Source organism: Drosophila eugracilis, unplaced genomic scaffold (assembly GCF_018153835.1).
Source record: "Drosophila eugracilis isolate 14026-0451.02 unplaced genomic scaffold, ASM1815383v1 contig_2155, whole genome shotgun sequence".
NCBI classification, from domain to species: domain Eukaryota; kingdom Metazoa; phylum Arthropoda; class Insecta; order Diptera; family Drosophilidae; genus Drosophila; species Drosophila eugracilis.
The window spans coordinates 1362479-1381240 of record NW_024573039.1 but is presented as its reverse complement, the minus strand read 5'-3'; the positions used below and the strand labels follow the sequence as shown (position 1 = coordinate 1381240).

Sequence of the window (18762 nt, the reverse complement as noted above, 5' to 3'; positions counted from 1 at the left end):
ATCAAAGTTAGTGAGCCTAAAACATATTTTTTTATTGATACATATTTGTTTCGAACAATAAAAAGTGCAATTTTTTTCTTACATACCAAAAACTTTTGCCGTTTCGCCATTTTTATTCTTGAAAAGTGGCAACGCCAAATTACATGCCCATGTGCGAAATAATGGTAAAATAGCTTATTATTGGTAATAGACCGACTAAGAACTGTGATTAATTAAAAACAGGGTCTAATATACATTTATTTCATTCATATATAAAATCAATTAAATGCAAAGGAAAAGAGAGGACAAAAAATTAAAAGAGAAGAACCAAAATAAAGATGTGTGAAAGATCCGTTAATCTCTCTCGCTTGTGCTTACCATTCTTTTCCTACTTGTTCAGCTTTGTATGTAATTTTCAGTCGTAAGCAGTTGCCGTTGCCAAGCGCAAGCAAAAAGTATTTTGTCTTTTGAAAAGTGTAAAAAATAGATTAAATAACATATTAAAAGTGATCGCAGGATTGTGTTTTGAGTTTTGTTTAATATAAATTCTTTTGCTGGTAAATTTAACTATTTTGTAATGCTTAAATGCAAATGACGCCGTAGAAGTGCAAATGTGTGTGAGTGTGTGTCTGCATAACCTTTTGTACGTGTATATACACATACATTTGTGTGGTAATTCAAATAATATGGCAAATCAAAGTTTGTGGCCTAAAACATATTTTTTTATTGATACATATTTGTTTCGAACAATAAAAAGTGCAATTTTTTTTCTTACATACAAAAAACTTTGGCCGTTTCGCCATTTTTATTCTTGAAAAGTGGCAACGCCAAATTACATGCCCATTTGCGAAATAAAGGTATAATATCTTATTATTGGTAATAGACCGACTAAGAACTGTGATTAATTAAAAAAAGAGTCTAATATACATTTATTTCATTCATATATAAAATCAATTAAATGCAAAGGAAAAGAGAGGACAAAAAATTGAAAGAGAAGAACCAAAATAAAGATGTGTAAAAGATCCGTTAATCTCTCTCTCGCTTGTGCTTACCATTCTTTTCCTACTTGTTCAGCTTTGTAGTTTTCAGTCGTAAGCAGTGGCCTTAGCAAAGCGCAAGCAAAAAGTACTTTGTCTTTTGAAAAGTGCTAAAAATAGATTAAATAACATATTAAAAGTAATCGCAGGATTGTGTTTTGAGTTTTGTTTAATATAAAGTGTTTTGCTGGTAAATTTAACTATTTTTTAATGCTTAAATGCAAATGACGCCGTAGAAGTGCAAATGTGTGTGAGTGTGTCTGCATAACCTTTTGTACGTGTATATACACATACATTTGTGTGGTAATTCAAATAATATGGCAAATCAAAGTTAGTGAGCCTAAAACATATTTTTTTATTGATACATATTTGTTTCGAACAATAAAAAGTGCAATTTTTTTCTTACATACCAAAAACTTTTGCCGTTTCGCCATTTTTATTCTTGAAAAGTGGCAACGCCAAATTACATGCCCATGTGCGAAATAATGGTAAAATAGCTTATTATTGGTAATAGACCGACTAAGAACTGTGATTAATTAAAAACAGGGTCTAATATACATTTATTTCATTCATATATAAAATCAATTAAATGCAAAGGAAAAGAGAGGACAAAAAACTAAAAGAGAAGAACCAAAATAAAGATGTGTGAAAGATCCGTTAATCTCTCTCGCTTGTGCTTACCATTCTTTTCCTACTTGTTCAGCTTTGTATGTAATTTTCAGTCGTAAGCAGTTGCCGTTGCCAAGCGCAAGCAAAAAGTATTTTGTCTTTTGAAAAGTGTAAAAAATAGATTAAATAACATATTAAAAGTGATCGCAGGATTGTGTTTTGAGTTTTGTTTAATATAAATTCTTTTGCTGGTAAATTTAACTATTTTGTAATGCTTAAATGCAAATGACGCCGTAGAAGTGCAAATGTGTGTGAGTGTGTGTCTGCATAACCTTTTGTACGTGTATATACACATACATTTGTGTGGTAATTCAAATAATATGGCAAATCAAAGTTTGTGGCCTAAAACATATTTTTTTATTGATACATATTTGTTTCGAACAATAAAAAAGTGCAATTTTTTTTCTTACATACAAAAAACTTTGGCCGTTTCGCCATTTTTATTCTTGAAAAGTGGCAACGCCAAATTACATGCCCATTTGCGAAATAAAGGTATAATATCTTATTATTGGTAATAGACCGACTAAGAACTGTGATTAATTAAAAAAAGAGTCTAATATACATTTATTTCATTCATATATAAAATCAATTAAATGCAAAGGAAAAGAGAGGACAAAAAATTGAAAGAGAAGAACCAAAATAAAGATGTGTAAAAGATCCGTTAATCTCTCTCTCGCTTGTGCTTACCATTCTTTTCCTACTTGTTCAGCTTTGTAGTTTTCAGTCGTAAGCAGTGGCCTTAGCAAAGCGCAAGCAAAAAAGTACTTTGTCTTTTGAAAAGTGCTAAAAATAGATTAAATAACATATTAAAAGTGATCGCAGGATTGTGTTTTGAGTTTTGTTTAATATAAAGTGTTTTGCTGGTAAATTTAACTATTTTTTAATGCTTAAATGCAAATGACGCCGTAGAAGTGCAAATGTGTGTGAGTGTGTGTCTGCATAACCTTTTGTACGTGTATATACACATACATTTGTGTGGTAATTCAAATAATATGGCAAATCAAAGTTAGTGAGCCTAAAACATATTTTTTTATTGATACATATTTGTTTCGAACAATAAAAAAGTGCAATTTTTTTTCTTGCATACCAAAAACTTTGGAGGTTTCGCCATTTTTATTCTTGAAAAGTGGCAACGCCAAATTACATGCCCATTAAATGCAAAGACAAAGAGAAGACAAAAAATTAAAAGAGAAGAGAAAAGATCCGTTAATCTCTCTCTCGCTTGTGCTTACCATTCTTTTCCTACTTGTTCAGCTTTGTAGTATTCAGACGTAAGCAGTTGCCGTTGCGAAGCGCAAGCAAAAAGTATTTGCATTTCAAAAGTGTTAATTATAGATTAAATAACATATAAAAAGTGATCGCAGGATTGTGTTTTGAGTTTTGTTTAATATAAATTGTTTTGCTGGTAAATTTAACTACTTTTTAACGCTAAAATGCAAATGACGCCGTAGAAGTGTAAATGTGTGTGAGTGTGTCTACATGACCTTATGTGTAATTGTATGGTAATGCACTGAATATGGCAAATTAAAGTTAGTGAGCCTTAAACATATTTTTTTTTTTGTGATATTTATTTCAAACATTAAAATAAGTAAAATATTTTATATTTTGTAATAGTATCTGCGATGTGAATAAAATGCTTTGATACGAGGAGACGAAAAAAAAAAGACAGGAGAGGCAACACGAGGTTCCGTTATGCGTTTTGGTATTGCAGTTTGGCCGATTCGCCATTTTCATTCTTGAAAAGTGGCGACGTCAAATTACAAGCCAATATTGCTGTTGCTACGCGGATTACTGAACAGCAAAGTCAAGGTAAAAACCCATAATAATAATAATCCCAATAAGAAATTTAAAAATTAAACTAAATTGTCTAATATACACTTATTGATATCTAAAATGAATTAAACGCTAAGGCAAAGAAAAGAGCAAGGAAATGGGGAAAAGAAGAATGAAAAGAATGGTGTGTGAAAGATCCGTTAATCCTCTTTTTCACCTGTCCGTTAACGTTCTTCTTTTCTCCTTCCACTTGTTCTTTATCTTTTGAGTCGTAATTTTTGAGTTTCAGTCGTAAGCGGTAGTCGTAGTGAAGCGCGTGCAAAAAATATTTGTGCTCTTAAGAAGTGTTAAGAATTGATTAAAAAATATATAAAAAGTGATTGCCGGATTGTGTTTTAAGTTTTATTCAATATAAATTGTTTTGATAATTAAAAATAATTAACCATTAAAACAATTTATATTGAATAAAACTACTTTTGTTGCTAAAAGTGCGAATAATATGGGAAATAAAAGAAAGTGAACCGAAAACATATTGTTTCTTTAATAATTGTTTTAAACCATAAAAAAAGTGAAATATTTTATTTTTCTTACATATTAAAAATTAATTTATATTTTTTAATAGTATTTCTGATGTGAAGTTGGTGAAATGCCTTGACAAAGAGGAGTGGACAAAACAAGACAAGAGAGGCTACACGAGGTTCCGTTATGTTGTTGAAGTTTGGCCGGTTCGCCATTTTCATTCATGAAAAGTGGCAACGCCAAATTAACAGGCCAATACCAATGTTGCTGGGACTTCAAAATTTATTAATTATATTTTTTATTAATCATATTTCTTTTTAATTTTTTTTTATATTAATTATATTTTTTATTAATAACTTTTTTTTTTTTTTTTTGCCACAATGCAGATCAGCGGGATAAGTTGAAACTTACATATCAAGGCATGTGTGTGCGTCCAAATTTGCCAACTTAACAATGACGTACACATGCATATACACACAAATATAATATAATACATACACTGGAGAAATATACATAAATATAATTCTGAATAATAAGGAAAATTAAGGTAAGTCTCTGAAAAACTTGAGGTTTTCATTTCTATTTATTTCGGTGAAACCGAAAGAATTTTTCTTGCGGAAAGCTATTATATAACTATTATATATTTTTTAATACAAAACTAAGCTAATTTTGATTCATTATCTATCTTCTTTTTGAATTTTTTTTAAAAGTTATGTTAACTATAACTACAATACAGTACAACATCGCTATACTCAGCATAAACATTGTTTACTGTATTGAAATCTGGTTTGTGTTTTTAAATATGCTAACTCTGGTATAAATATTCCTTCTGATAGTTGTTTTTATGTTTTTTTTTTATGAAAATAGAAGCACATGTAAGGAAAGCTGGCAAAGAAAATGGACACGGAAATGTGAATGGGAAGTGAAAAATTACGAAGCTGTTAAATTAACCAATTAGAAGAAAAGCCAGGAAAAATATGGATAGTAAATGTAAGTGCCTGCCAACTTCTATTTGTATTTATTTCTACAAAATGAAAACCTTTTTTTATTTTAATTCAAATATTTCTTATTTTGCGATGCTCTTTATAATACAAGATAAAGGGAATTATCATTAGGAAATACTATTTTTGTTGGTTTTGTAGGTTTAAGTAATACATTCCAAAGTCCAATATTTCAAAGAAGCTATCATTTTCCCCCTTTCTAACAGTTTATGTCGATCTCAATCTTATATTATTTGACTTTAAATTTCTTATAAATCTATGACTGGCTGTCTGAAATTGATTCATCTCCTTGACATTGATCGAGTCTTTTACCTCAATCGATGTCTCGACTTCTGTCCATTTTTCATGGTCAGTTATTGTCCCTTGAGCTAGCTGACTTGACTAGTCCTCTTCCTGTTCCTATTCGTTTCCCCTGTCGATATCCTTGTGCCCCCAGTGGGCCACACTCTAAAAAGGACCTTATGCATATGTATACTCTACTTATACCTCTATGTGGGTGTGTGGGATTGTGTGTCATCTATGCTCACGTATCAATAAGTGCTCGAGACGTGAACTGAATTTTTTATTAGAGTTTGTGTATGCACAATAGTGAATGTCCCCGGCCCAGGAGCCACAGGACCAAGACGAAGACGAAGACGCTCTCCGTGTGGGCGATGTGTGTGTGTGCGTGTGTGTGGGGATGCGAAATTGCCTGTGAAATATTTTTTGTATACACACACACAACGAGGCCATACACACGCCTACAACTGAGGTCATCGGACTAAGTCCAATCTGTCAATTAATCTATATAGTTATAATCAAACTATGAAATCAAACATGATCATGAAAAAATGATTATAAAAATATTTGTACGGATGTTTTTGTTCCTAGGAAGTATTAGCCATGTCCATCTGTCTGTATCAACTTCGATCTTGGGGAACTAGAAGAGCTAGGAAGTTGGGATAAGGTTTGGAGATTGTAGAGATGCCTGGGCAGCTAGCTTCAGATTGTTTAAGCAGCTGGTTACGCCTACTTTAACGCCCATAAAGCATTATGTTTGTGGTAAAACTTTTTTTCACTTCAAATATTCTTGTATTTCTGAATGCCCTACCAATAATTTATTAGGAAATTTGGCTAATAAGGCCTTAACAATAACGTAATCTTCCGTTAACAAACATGCTCTTCATGGTTCTAGCAACAGATGGCGCCAGTATAGAAATTTAAGTAAAATTTTTTTGGTCAGTGCTATTTATATGACTTCGATAGTACCGATAAGTCCTTTTTGCTTAATATGGTTGGTGGAAGAAGTGTTTTTAAGTCCGTTCTCTTTGTTACGAAGCGCTTAGCTGTAGGCGTGGCAGTACGCCCACCAAGCAAAATTGGAAGGAGATGAAATCAAATCAGTTGCAAACTTAACCAGCCATGGCTAACGATATGACCAGAAGGGGGAGTTAGTTGTGAACCAAGTATGGGAACAGGCCAAGAAGCATAATGCTCCTTAATGCGAGAAGCGGGCGGGCGGCTATGGCAATGGGAATGGCCAAGGCAAAGGCAATTCAAAACTAATCCAGATCGCCAGTCAAGGCAAAGGATTAGCTTTGAACTGGGCAAGTGTCGTCGTCCTGACTGGCATCATGGGAGATCTCTCTATTTGAAAGTTTTGCAATGCCACAAAGTTTTCGACATTTTGGTAATCCAAAATCGCTTTCAGGTAATTTGTCTTTATTAATTACGGTTAGAAAATGGTGGTAATACCCCTTCCCTTCAGTGATTGCAATTGATTTATAAATCAATGAAACGATGTGCATAAATATTTGCCAAGACAATCTAAATAAATTACAGTGCAGTTCGTGTTTGGTTTTGGTTTGGTTCTGTGTGTAGAATATTCCGCACCGAAAAATCTCATGCAAAATGCATATGAGAGAGATAGTAACAGAGATAGAAATCGAGATACATTTAGAGAAAGAGAGAGAGAAGGGAATAGACTTGGACAGGCGGATATAAATGGTCCAGCTTACTTATTAACTGGCCTTAGGTCTCCGGCCGCCCTTCTGTCCGTGTGTCCATGTCTGTCAGATTTACTTTACTTTGGGCCATAATTTGATGTATTGTGCAATATGGGACGCAATTTAAATATGTGCGCAATTACGTAAAATGTTTGCCAGCCGTCTCTCCCCTCCCCTCTCCCTTTTCCCACAAAATTTGTGTCGGTATTAAAAGCCACCGTCCATGGAAGAACCACCTTCTCTTCTCCCTAAAACCGAACAACAACACATCCACACATTCACAGACCAAAATCCGAATCCAAATCCGAATCAGAAACGGGAGGCCCAAAATCTACATCCGTGTGTGTGTGTGTGTGTGTGTGACGGTTGACCAAAACGATTCCGACCATTTCGGACGTTGCAGATGATTGAGGCAGGTGCCAACTAATCAAAAATTCTAGCAATTATAATTGATTAAAACGGTACGGATGATGACCACGCCGCCAATGGGTTTGGGTGGTTGGTTGGTGTGGATGTGTGTGCTTAGGGAATGCTCCTCCACCTGGACGTTGAAAAGGCAAAAACGGGAGTGATGGAGAGGTAGGTGGTACGAGTAATGCAATTGCATCAGCACTGTGTTTACCGCTGTTTCGCAGTCCGGCATTTAGCCAAAACGGACAATCTCCTTGTCGAAATCTTCATGGAAATATGGCCAACTGAATCGCTTTAAGTCACTAATTAGTGCAATTCAAGGCTATTTCTGATGTGCTGTATAACTTGTGGGAGATCTTTTTAGATTTTGCGGTAGAATTCTTATTTATTTTTGAAATATTACATTGAAATGTCAAGCCAAACTATAAGTTCTAAGTTTTGTAATGGCTTTTTTCTCAGAACTTAGATATATTTTCCTCAGTGAGTCTAGAAATATGAGAATGTAGCTAATAAACCTTGTTTTATTTCCGAGCCAGATTTGTGGTTACTAGAACTCAATTTTTTAATTCATATTTTTCTAGATGGCAAGATTTCCCGATGTAAGATCGATCTACATTCCTAATCAGTTGAATGAAAATACAGAAAAGCTAAGGTTTTTTCTCACTTGTAAGGAGAATGAAATCAGATTACTGATTTTTAGTGACCTTCGTGGTGATGGCCAATGCTTTGAAAACCTTTTTCTCTTCAATATCCAACAATATCGGCAAGATCTTATGAATGATAACTGAATTTTGTGATTTTATATATTTTTGAAACCATTTTTATTCGAATTCAAAAAGGAGTTAAGTATTGTCAATCGAAGAAGCTCAAGAGTTCGTCAGATTAGTTCCATTGAAACCATATTTCTGGTGGATTTTCTTTGCTTTCCAATATCAATATGGAAGTCTTTCTCTTATGAACAACCTGATCCAAGTTTTCTCACGAATGCTCCATAAAATTTATGTTTGATGCTTGGGCTGGCGTAATCACCACATTTGTATAATACTAGATAGCCTTAAACTTGACAAGGCTTGCTGCGAGCCACTGTATGTGCACGTTTTCTTGTATTTCTGTTTGGTAAATGCTCTACCTCACGAGCTTTGTGCGCTTCTGGCAAAAGTTGCGCTGTCAATTAGGTAATTTCTGTTTGGCAAAATAATTATTTTAATATTGATTAGCACAGTAAAAGATATAAACAATGAAAGTCCATTAAAGATTGTTTTTAACATCAATAAATATAGTTAGCACTCTATGATCGCATTTCGAGCTTTTGCAGTCCTTCGATGGTTTCGGCATCTGATTTGTGATTTTGCTATTTCCAAAGCAATAAGTATCCAAGTCAACAAACCCATTTTGAAATTGTTATCAAAGATTGGGCAGCAAAGCTGCTGGCACAGCTGGAAAATGAAATTACTATCAGTGGGGGGAAAAACCACAATCACAGTCCAATGATGATAGAAATTTCTGTTTTGGTTTTTGCAAATTAATTAACTAAAATTAATTACTATAAAAATGTATTTAAATGCTTTTTAAACTTAAGCTCTTAAGTTGGAAAAGTAATAAGAAAATCAAAAATTAAAATATATTAAAAATTACTCGTTTAGTGACTAGAGACTAGCTGCTGTTGTAGAATGCCTTTGTATACAATTTTCCAAATATTATTATTATTTTCAAACCATTTCCTCCTATAAATTTTGTGACCTCTCACCTATGCTTCCTGCTACTGCTGCTACTTTTGGTCATGTGATCAATATGGCCATTCAAAATGCTTTGCATTTGCATCCGCATCCGCAAAAATGCCGTAGAATCAATTTTGCAGCAAATTTTTCAATATGCAACAATCGAATGGTGCTGCAGCCAGCCGCCCACTTAGCACTTGTCCTTCTGCCACTTTTTGGTGAAAACCACGGGAATCCTTCTCCATCCCCCCCTTCCATTGACCTGGCATGTGGTCTCATGGTCGCCTTTTTAAAGGACCAAAAACCAGGACCACCGCACACACGAAAACCCGAAAATGTAATTGAAAAATGATTTTGTTGCACATGTCGTTGGGCCCACAAACCCATCGCCTCCCCCCTCTCTCGCTATCACCCTGAACATAGGCCATACCCATGGACATGGGTTGTCTGAGTCTGACCAGGACCAGGATGAGGTACTCGAAATGGGATTGCATTTTCTGCGCTTGGCTTCTGGCTTCTGGCCGCCTGTGGTCGTGCTTTTTCGCCAATTTCGTGGCCAGGCGAAAAAGTTTAATTAATTCATATATCAAGAGCGTTGATGGAACTGCTGGGAACTTGGGAAAAGTAAAAGGTATCTAAGGTAGAGTAGGTGGTATCCAGCACCTTGGGCTAGTGTAATTAGCATATAAATGACATTGTCGCTTTGGCCTCTGATGCCAAAGTCCATTCAAAATATGTTGTGTTTGCTTATTGATTTAGCATTAATTGTTAATTCTTAATAACCGGCGGCGACCGCAACGGTAACCGCACAGTTTAACGCACCTGACAAACCGCAACGCACTCGACACCATCAACAAGAAGGACTGGTGGTAAGGAGGTGGGCGGTGTGAAAGGAATACAGCTGCCGTCAAACGAACAGCTTCTTCCTGGAGCTCTCTGAGAACATGAATTACTAAAATCACTCAATTTACTAGCTTCTTCATCGATTTGCCATTCAATATATATCGCATATACGGCGGGTATATCTACACTTTAAAATACTGCTTTTAAAACTTTTCGAAACTTTAATGTTTTCTTCAATGGATTTTAGTTTTTATCAGTAGAAATATACAGAAAATGCAGTTTGTTCAATACACTTTTAATTTGAAAAACATAATTACGAGTCCATATTTATTAGAAATTCAGAGTAAAGTTAGCCAAGTTTTTCTTATTGAAGAAGTTCGTGAGTTCGTCCCCTCTTTGTCCAGTCCGAGAGAGGAAAGTCCATGGTTAAGTTCAGTTAACAGAAGGTATTGGCCTTGAAAAGGCACACACTGAAGCAGAAGTCCTGGGCGATGGAGCAGGTGCATCCAAGACTACATATGTAAGTTAAAGTTCTAACTTAAAACAGAGCCAGGGTTTGGGTGTGCACCCGCCGATGTAATCCCTGGATGCAGCTGTGAATGCATTTACTCCTTCAGACTAATCTTCGATTTGATGTAATTCCAATAATCCAGACCATAGAAATTGGAAGCAATGCCTAAACTGTCATAAATAAATCGTTCAATACAAAAATCATATTTTTTTTACCTTTGTTATGGTAAAAGCTTACCTTTGGCTTCCGATTAATCCCTGGAAACCAGCATCAGTAGCACTTCCTCCGAAGGATCCAACTTTTGGCAGTCCCCACAGAAGAACAATAGCCAACTTTTCCGTCTCCCTGCTTAGATAACTTTTCCAAGACAATGATTTGGATCGCATTAGTAGCCATTGTGACAGTGGAAGTGATAGATCTTTCCCTGTCCACTGCCATCAGTGTCCAATGTACTCCAGATAGATCATTTGCTTGCAGCAACTATTCAAATTCTTCTCCTTCAGACTAATTGGATGATCCTCTTATTTATTTGCGCCTCAGCCTACCACCCTCTCCAATATTCGATACAATGAAGTCGTTGGTGGGGCAGTCTTTCAATAAGGTAGACGTGCAGTATATCAGTTCTCAACCTCAACCCCTTGTTACACTTTTCTTTAAAAAAAAAAAGAACAAGTTCAGGGAAACTGTCAGTAATCATTCGTTGAATGCATACACTTTCCCTTCTTGTAAGGTCCAAAAGGCAACTCCTGGACGCTAAGGCTGTTGCTCCAGCAAGATCAGTTGATCCTTTTACAGTAAATTGAACGCACATCCTTTGTAAAGAAAAATCATCGCTGAAATGTGGTAAAGCACACATCCTCCACTCCTCCTCCAACCGATGGTATAATCAAGTACATAATTTTCACCATCCATGAGCACGGAAGTCTATAAATTACTTGGTTTCATTCGTTCGTATCTCAGCATACAATCCAATCCAATACTCGATTTGATGGAAATTCATAAATCCGATCGTTACTAGGGCAATTCCGGGAATAGCTTCTCTTAGATCCGTCTTAGGAAAGTTCATGGATGAGACCATCACAACGGTGTTAAGCGATGAGATAGACGAGCTCCTTACGATGACAAAGCATAGATCCGGAGACTCAGAATTGGCTTCTATAAACATCACAGTGTCCTTCCTTAAGATTCATTTTCCTATAAGTAAAATAAATTCCAGTATTTAGTTGTTCAATAAGAAAATTATGGATTCTTTACCCTTTTTGAAAGGATCCGTAAGAAGTAAATCCATGTTATCAGAAGATATTGTTCTTCAAAGCGCATATCCTGAAATCCAGCTCCTGGATTCAGTTGCTAAAATCAACGAATGTACTTCTAAGCCGAAGAATTAATCCAGGTTATTGGGTTTTGAAAGCTTCAATCTTCGAATTCATGAAGATTCAAGAATGCGAATAAAGGGGAGACTTTCAATAAGGTAGCCTTGCTGTAAATCAGTTCTCCGCCTTCGGCCTCCTTGTCTTGTTGCTCTGTTTCTGTGAACGAAAGGAACAAGTTCAGGGAAACTGTCAGTAATCATTCGTTGAATGCATACACTTTCCCCTTCTTGTAAGGTCCAAAAAGCAACTCCTGGACGCTAGGGCTGTTGCTCCAGTAGGAGCAGTTGCATCCAGGAACTGCACTTCAGCGAATGCACTTAGGAACCCATGAACTACTCCAAGTTCTAACTTGGAATAATAATAAGCGGTGGGTTGTTCGGTTTTTGGGGGTACCACTCAGTCCTTCAGCTAATTGAATGCTAAAAATAAAATTCAAATTAAATGCCTTCTTTATTATTAAGACACATTTTACTTACCAGGAGTACACAAATATTCAATCCAAAAATGGCATTAATTCACTTCATTTAAAGGCAAAATTCACTTTAAGACACTTACCAAATGGTCACTAAAATTTTTTCCACTTTTTTTAATACTGAAAGTGGGCACTGCTTATGTACAACTTTTGAGAATCGCATAGAACGGCGCACAGTTTCTGGTATATTTTTTGGAAAAATTAGTATATTTCAATTTAAGTGATATTTTTATTTAAAGACCTTCATTACATTTTAAGCCTTTTTGGAGCCTGTTGGCGAATTAAGTGGACTGTATTTCTTTTTTCTAGGATTCCAGTTTATTTCTTAATTATAAGCGGGTTTACAAAATGTTAAGCGGGGCGAGCGAGTACAAAAACTACAGTGGATCCAAGCTTATTTCGTGCAAGAAAAATCAAATTTTTTAATTTGATACTGCTACTAAACCAGCAGAGATATCAAAAAAATTTAAACGCAGTAATGTTAAGAATGTCGCATATTAATAAAATAATAACAAAAGTTTTTACTAATTTAAAAAACAAAAGAATTTTTCATACAAAAACTAAAAAATAGGGCAACTCCGACGCACAAGCTTATATCGTGCAAGCACTTTAACGGTTAATAACTCTAAACTAGGACTTTTAAATCCATTTTTATACCCGTTAATAATAATGCATTTACATGTAGGAACGTTAACAGCAGAGGAATTTTCCAGAAGGGGAAACTCATTATCCATGTTACTCGTAGAGTAAAAGGGTATACTAGATTCGTTGAAAAGTATGTAACAGATAGAAGGAAGCTTTTGCGGCCCTATAAAGTATATATATTCTTGATCAGGATCAATAGCGAAGTCGATTGAGCCCATGTCCGTCTGTCCGTCCGTCCGTCCGTATGAACGCTGAGATCTCAGGAACTATAGCAGATACAAAGTTGAGATTATGCATGAAGATTCTTGAAGTCCCGGGACAGCGCAAGTTTATTACAGCATCCTGCCCACGCCCACTCTAACGCCCACAAATCGCAAAAACTAAAATTGCTGAAATCTCAGGAACTATTGCAGATAGAAAGTTGAAATTCAGAAAGTATAATCTTTAGATGGCAGCGCATCTTATAGTGGTACTACCACTAGAAAACCTGATATCTCGGTAACTATAAGAGATAGAAAGTTCGGATTAAGCATGTATGTTTCTATGATGATCTCAAAGCGAATTGTTTTTTTCCGATCACGCCACGCCCACTCAAACGCCCACAAAACCCGAAAAACCAAAAATGCAAAAATCTCAAAAACTATAAAAGCTACACAATTTTGCTTAGGAACACGTATTTAGGAGATGCCTCTGCAACTTGCCACGAAGTTGCATCCGGCCACGCCCACTCTAACGCCCACAAACCGCGGAAAACTGTGGAGTCTATAATATTATTATGAATGCCTTCGTTTGACCTTGTGTAACTTATTTCTGTTAATATCTATCGGTTTACCAAAGATTTTTCAAATCAGAACATTATTTCGCTATTTATAAAGAAATTAAGTTATAACGCCTCACATGGGTAGTGACGTCACTGTAAGCATACTAAACATACTTCCTCTGACAATAGGTGGAGCATTGTGAATTTCCACTAGCAAAATAATATTTTAAAATTTTGTAAAACAGTAACGGGTATCTTATAGTCGCGGCACTCGACTATAGCGTTTCCTCTTGTTTTTTCTTAATACTAGTAAAAATATATTAACAAAAGCATATTTATAAGTTTTCGAGGCTGGGGGCACCCAAAAATTACGGATTAACGAGGATTTTCAAACTATGGCGCCACGAATAATAGTCAATAGTTATTGAGCAAAGCGAATTAGTCCTTAAACATTTTAAGGATGGGAAAACCCAGGAAATGGTTGCCTCAAGCCCTAGTACAAACCCATACATAACCCAAACGCTTTTTTGCGAAAATCGGGTGGCAGAAAGGGGCGGTAATGCACCGAACAAAATTTTTAATGACCAGGATGAGAGACGTATTGTCCCAAAAGTGAAGGAAAATCCTCGATAATACATAATTTTTGGGTGCCCCCAGCCTCGAAAACTTATAAATATAAAATATGCTTTTGTTAATATATTTTTACTAGTATTAAGAAAAAAAAATGGATTTAAAAGTCCTAGTTTAGAGTTATTAGCTGTTAAAGTGCTTGCTTGTGCGTCGGAGTTGCCCTATTTTTTAGTTTTTGTATAAAAAATTCTTTTGTTTTTTAAATTAGTAAAAACTTTTGTTATTATTTTATTAATATGCGACATTCTTAACATTACTGCGTTTTTGATATCTCTGCTGGTTTAGTAGCAGTATCAAATTAAAAATTCGTTTTTTTCTTGCACGAAATAAGCTTGGATCCACTGTATATATTAAGCGGGGCAGGTTGCAAGCGGTTGCGAGCGAGTCCAAAAACTATATATTAAGCGGGGCAAGTTGCGAGCGAGTCAAAATTTATCACATTCCTGAGAAAACTCCAAAGCACTGTTAAGGGTACGAGTTATTTGCCCCTTGCAGGCACGACGTTGTTGAATTGCCCGATGCGGCTAGTTTGTCTTCTATTATTCACAAATAAACTCGAATTCAAACGCAGAAGATCCGGCTCGAAGGACCAAAAATTTGTTATGTTGGCGAATTAAGTGGACTGTATCTCTTTTTTCTAGGATTCGAGTTTATTTCTTAATTATAAGCGGGTTTACAATTTGTTAAGCGGGGTAAGGTGCGAGCGGTTGCGAACGATTGCGAACGATTGCGAACGAGTCAAAACCTATATATATTAAGCGGTGCAGGTTGCAAGCGGTTGCAAGCGAGTCCAAAACTATATATATAAGCGGGGCAAGTTACAAGCGGTTGCGATCGATTATTAACTATTTATTAAGCGGGGCAAATTACAAGCCGTTGCGATCGATTATTAACTATTTATTAAGAGGGCAAATTACAAGCGGTTGTTGCGATCGAGTCAAAATGTATGATAAAAGCCGAAAAAACGTGCAGAAAAGATAATGCAGAAAAACGCGTGATACTGCAATACTAATGCAAATTTACTGCAATTTCGTCTATGCGTGTGAGCTTCAAGCTTGGGAGACGAAAAACAAAACAATGATGTGCATTTATCTTGCTACGATTAGAACAACAATACAATGATAAGCATTTAACTAGGTGCGATTTGACAATAATACAATAATGCTTAATGACCGATCTATTCTTCAACAGAGCCACTAAGCGCATTTTCTACTTTAATATATACAAGCTATTAAATATGGTAGATTTTAATATTCAGTGACTACAATTTCGTTTACTTATTTTTCAAATAAAATGTTTTAAAGGAAAGTAAAATAGAAAAGAAGGTAAAAACTTCCCTTTTCTGACTCTGAATGCTTCTACTCCTTCAGACTAATTGGATGTTTCTACGCATTCCACCGTCTTCAATCTTCGATTTGATCTAAGTCTAACTTTCTGAAGTCCCCACAGAACAATAGCTTCTCGTCCGGGGCCAACTTGTACGTCCCGAATGACGGATACTCCCTCGCAGCTCAGATGACTTTCCCATAAAGAAGATTTGGATCACATTAGTAGGTAATTCAGCCATGTTGTCTCGGATTGAGCAAGTCAGAGCCTGTCCCCTTTAAAATCCAGACAGGTTTTCTATATCCCAGGAATGCATCCAAACTGCCATCAGAGCCACCCATTAATGTTCAATCCTGGAACTGCAATTTAGTAAAATGCAACTCTTGGACACCAGCAAGAGCAGTTGCATCCAGGATTGCAGTTAGCGAGAGTACCTCAGAACCCATGAACTATCCCAAGTTCTAACTTAACACAGATCTTCGGTTTTGGGGTACACCCACCACTGTAATTCCTGGATGCAGCCGTGAAGATTGGGTTTTGTATGCTTTGATCCTATCGTTTGTTCCTCAGCATTCCAGCTTCTCTAGTCTTCGATTTTATGGTCTTTCAATAATCCGAACATTTCAATTCCCATGGGGTATAGTCGTCTGCTGGTAGTTTCTTTCAGATTCATTTTCATATAAATATAATAAGCAAATAGAGAGAACCCGTTAGTGATTCGTCGTTTTCTATACTTTTTTGATAGGATTTTACACTTTTTGGCAGTTTGTTAGTTCTTGTGGCTGAAATAGAAATTTACAAGGTTGTGCCCTTTGGATATGAACTAATTTAACTCCGCCTACTTTGGCAGATATATCATGTTAATGTATTGGCTTATTATTCACTTCACTTCACTTTTCACTTCTAAATTTTGGTTTTGAGACCGAAAAGGCGAAATACATTTTTACTTTCTTGTTTTGCAACCGAACCGCGGTATTTGGAAGTAACGAACTGAGACACTCGGAAAAGGCAAGGCTGCCAAATCGACCCGAAACCGATTGGAAATTCCCGATTTCGATATACGAAATGAACTTTTTTTCTTTTATATTTTTTTTTTTTTTTTTTTTCCACTACCGAATTAGGTCTTTACTCGACGGGGTTGGGAGGTAAACTAACTTTTCCTGAGACTGAACAAACCTTATAAGAAAATAAAATCCAAGGCCTACTTGAGTCGAAACTATTTTGAAATTTTTAGGGAATGTGAAATGCCATTTTACGATATGAAAGTCAAAATATATTTATGATCCAGGGATAATAATTAAGCTCTTATTAAAAAAAAAAAAATTTTAATTATAATCTGAATGATTGAAAAAACTTTAAAGAATTTTAGGCTGGTTATTTTCAGTGTGAATACTATATTTGGACCGCAGTTGTGGGGGCGTAGCAGCCCACAGTCAAAGCCACAGCCACCACCGCCTGGCGACAACTCTCGATTATTGGCCATAAGGTTTAGTCTGAGTTCTCTCTCGGCGGGTCCCGTCTGGTTGGGATCGCTTTCGTTCGCTGCCTAAACACGAAACTCAATTAACTTGTTAATTTATTTGAAATTTTCTTTGTTCGTCCTTCGCCATTGAAAAGCATCCATCTGGGGTTACCAAGGTGACAGTTCAGATGGTAGAGACGTTGCTTGGGCGAGGTGGTTAGCTCTGTTAACTTGTTTATCTATTTGGTCTCAAAAAGAAAGGGTGGCAGTTGATTAACAAGCAAATCAAATTTTAGTGATGTATTTGGAAAATACAAGAAAGCTGTTTTCCATCGTTTGATGATTTCCAACGTTAGCTTAAATCTTTAAAATTTAAACATAAAGTTAAGATAAAGCTTAAGATGAATATAAATTATAAGTTATCTTAGAAATAGCTAGACAGGAAGGAAACTTTGTCAAAGAAAATGCTATTGATTAGGAGTATGAATGAATTTTCTAACAAATATTTCCTAACATTAAGAGCGATCTGCTGAGTAGTTTTCCAAAAAGTTTTCATCATTTTGGCATCTCTCAATCGCTGTTTTATTAGCTATTCTATTCCTTCAAAATCACTTCGAGGAGTTTCCTTTGAAAACAGAAAAAGAAGGTTGCTGATGGTGGTGTGTGAGGCGGCTCAGTAATTTCCATGTGGATTGGGAATTGTGGTTAGCTAAAAATCGTTTACCGTTGCTCACTTCAAAAACTTTCGTGGTAGTGCTGCTGCCGCTGCTGCTGCTGTGTGAGTGGTGTAGGCAAAGTGCGGGCAAAGTTTTTGCTTGGTATAATTAAAACTAGGCAGGAACAGCGTTGAGAAGACAAACGGAATTGTTTACATGTGTCTTTGTTACAGTTACAGTTACAGTTATCCATTGGTGTCTGTGGATTCCGTTGGCGGCGGTGGGATAGGGAATGGAGAAAGAAAGAAAGAAGTGTGAGCAGCAAAGGAATATGTTATGTTTCAGCCTACATTTCAGCTGGAGGCATATTTCCTACGCCAGACTTTCTATCCTTTTGTCAGTGTTGTCATTTTCACGATTGTCTGATAGAGCTGTATTATTTTAAAAATGCAGATTAGATTTATAAAGTTAAGAGGTTTTAAGTTTTTCATAGATTTCAAATAGATTACAAATCTCATCTTATTACTCTATATTTTTCATATATTTTAGCTGTTTTCGTCTACTGCGTCCTACGTTGCCTGTTGGCATCACTGATCTTTCGCTTTTACTTCCATTTTTCGCGTTATCGTTTTTTTTCCCTTCTTCTTTATCGCTATTGCATATGCAAGACTTCCTTGCCCACTTCCTTCGGCGTCATCATCGTCATCGTCATCGGCTTCGCTGCTCAGTCACTTCGTTCACGCCCATCTTATTTAGCATTTTGTTGTTTTTTCGGTTTCCTGCGGTTTTTAATTAAAATTAACTTTGTTTATTTTACGCTTTTACCCACGCCGCCCGCCTGTCTTCCTCACACAACACCCCCTCTCGCTCGCTCGTTCGCGCTTTGGCCGCCTCAGACAAAGTGATGTTGACTTTGCCCGCGTCTTTCTTTTGCTCTCCTGGTCTCTATCTCTCTCTGTAGCTCTCGCTTTTTCTGCCTCTGTCTATCCTTT

At 36.1% G+C, this 18762-nt stretch overlaps 2 long non-coding RNA genes across 12 annotated transcripts in view; one reads left to right on the top strand and one right to left on the bottom strand.

Moving 5' to 3' along the window:
- Positions 1 to 18762, top strand: part of LOC108105024 — a 130393-nt gene that overhangs the window by 780 nt on the left and 110851 nt on the right. For 4 of the 9 annotated variants that reach the window (XR_001772338.2, XR_001772337.2, XR_001772339.2 and 1 more), the window contains exons 2-4: positions 3300 to 3494; positions 4364 to 4524; positions 4845 to 4967. This is a non-coding gene — a long non-coding RNA (uncharacterized LOC108105024). Of the gene's footprint in view, positions 1 to 369; positions 537 to 833; positions 1207 to 1708; positions 1877 to 2441; positions 2549 to 3060; positions 3091 to 3299; positions 3495 to 4363; positions 4525 to 4844; positions 4968 to 18762 lie in introns of those variants that run through there. The other 5 variants (XR_005993744.1, XR_005993743.1, XR_005993746.1 and 2 more) reach the window with 5 other exon arrangements.
- Positions 10210 to 12665, bottom strand: LOC108105025. 3 transcript variants are annotated; one of them, XR_001772341.1, is made up of 6 exons: positions 12375 to 12663; positions 12035 to 12227; positions 11701 to 11975; positions 11159 to 11640; positions 10684 to 11097; positions 10210 to 10616 (listed from the first exon to the last, which is right to left on the bottom strand). It is a non-coding gene; the product is annotated as an uncharacterized LOC108105025 (long non-coding RNA). The 3 variants fall into 3 exon arrangements; XR_001772342.1 differs by having other exon boundaries at positions 10210 to 10611; positions 10684 to 11640; positions 12375 to 12665; XR_001772340.1 differs by having other exon boundaries at positions 10684 to 11640.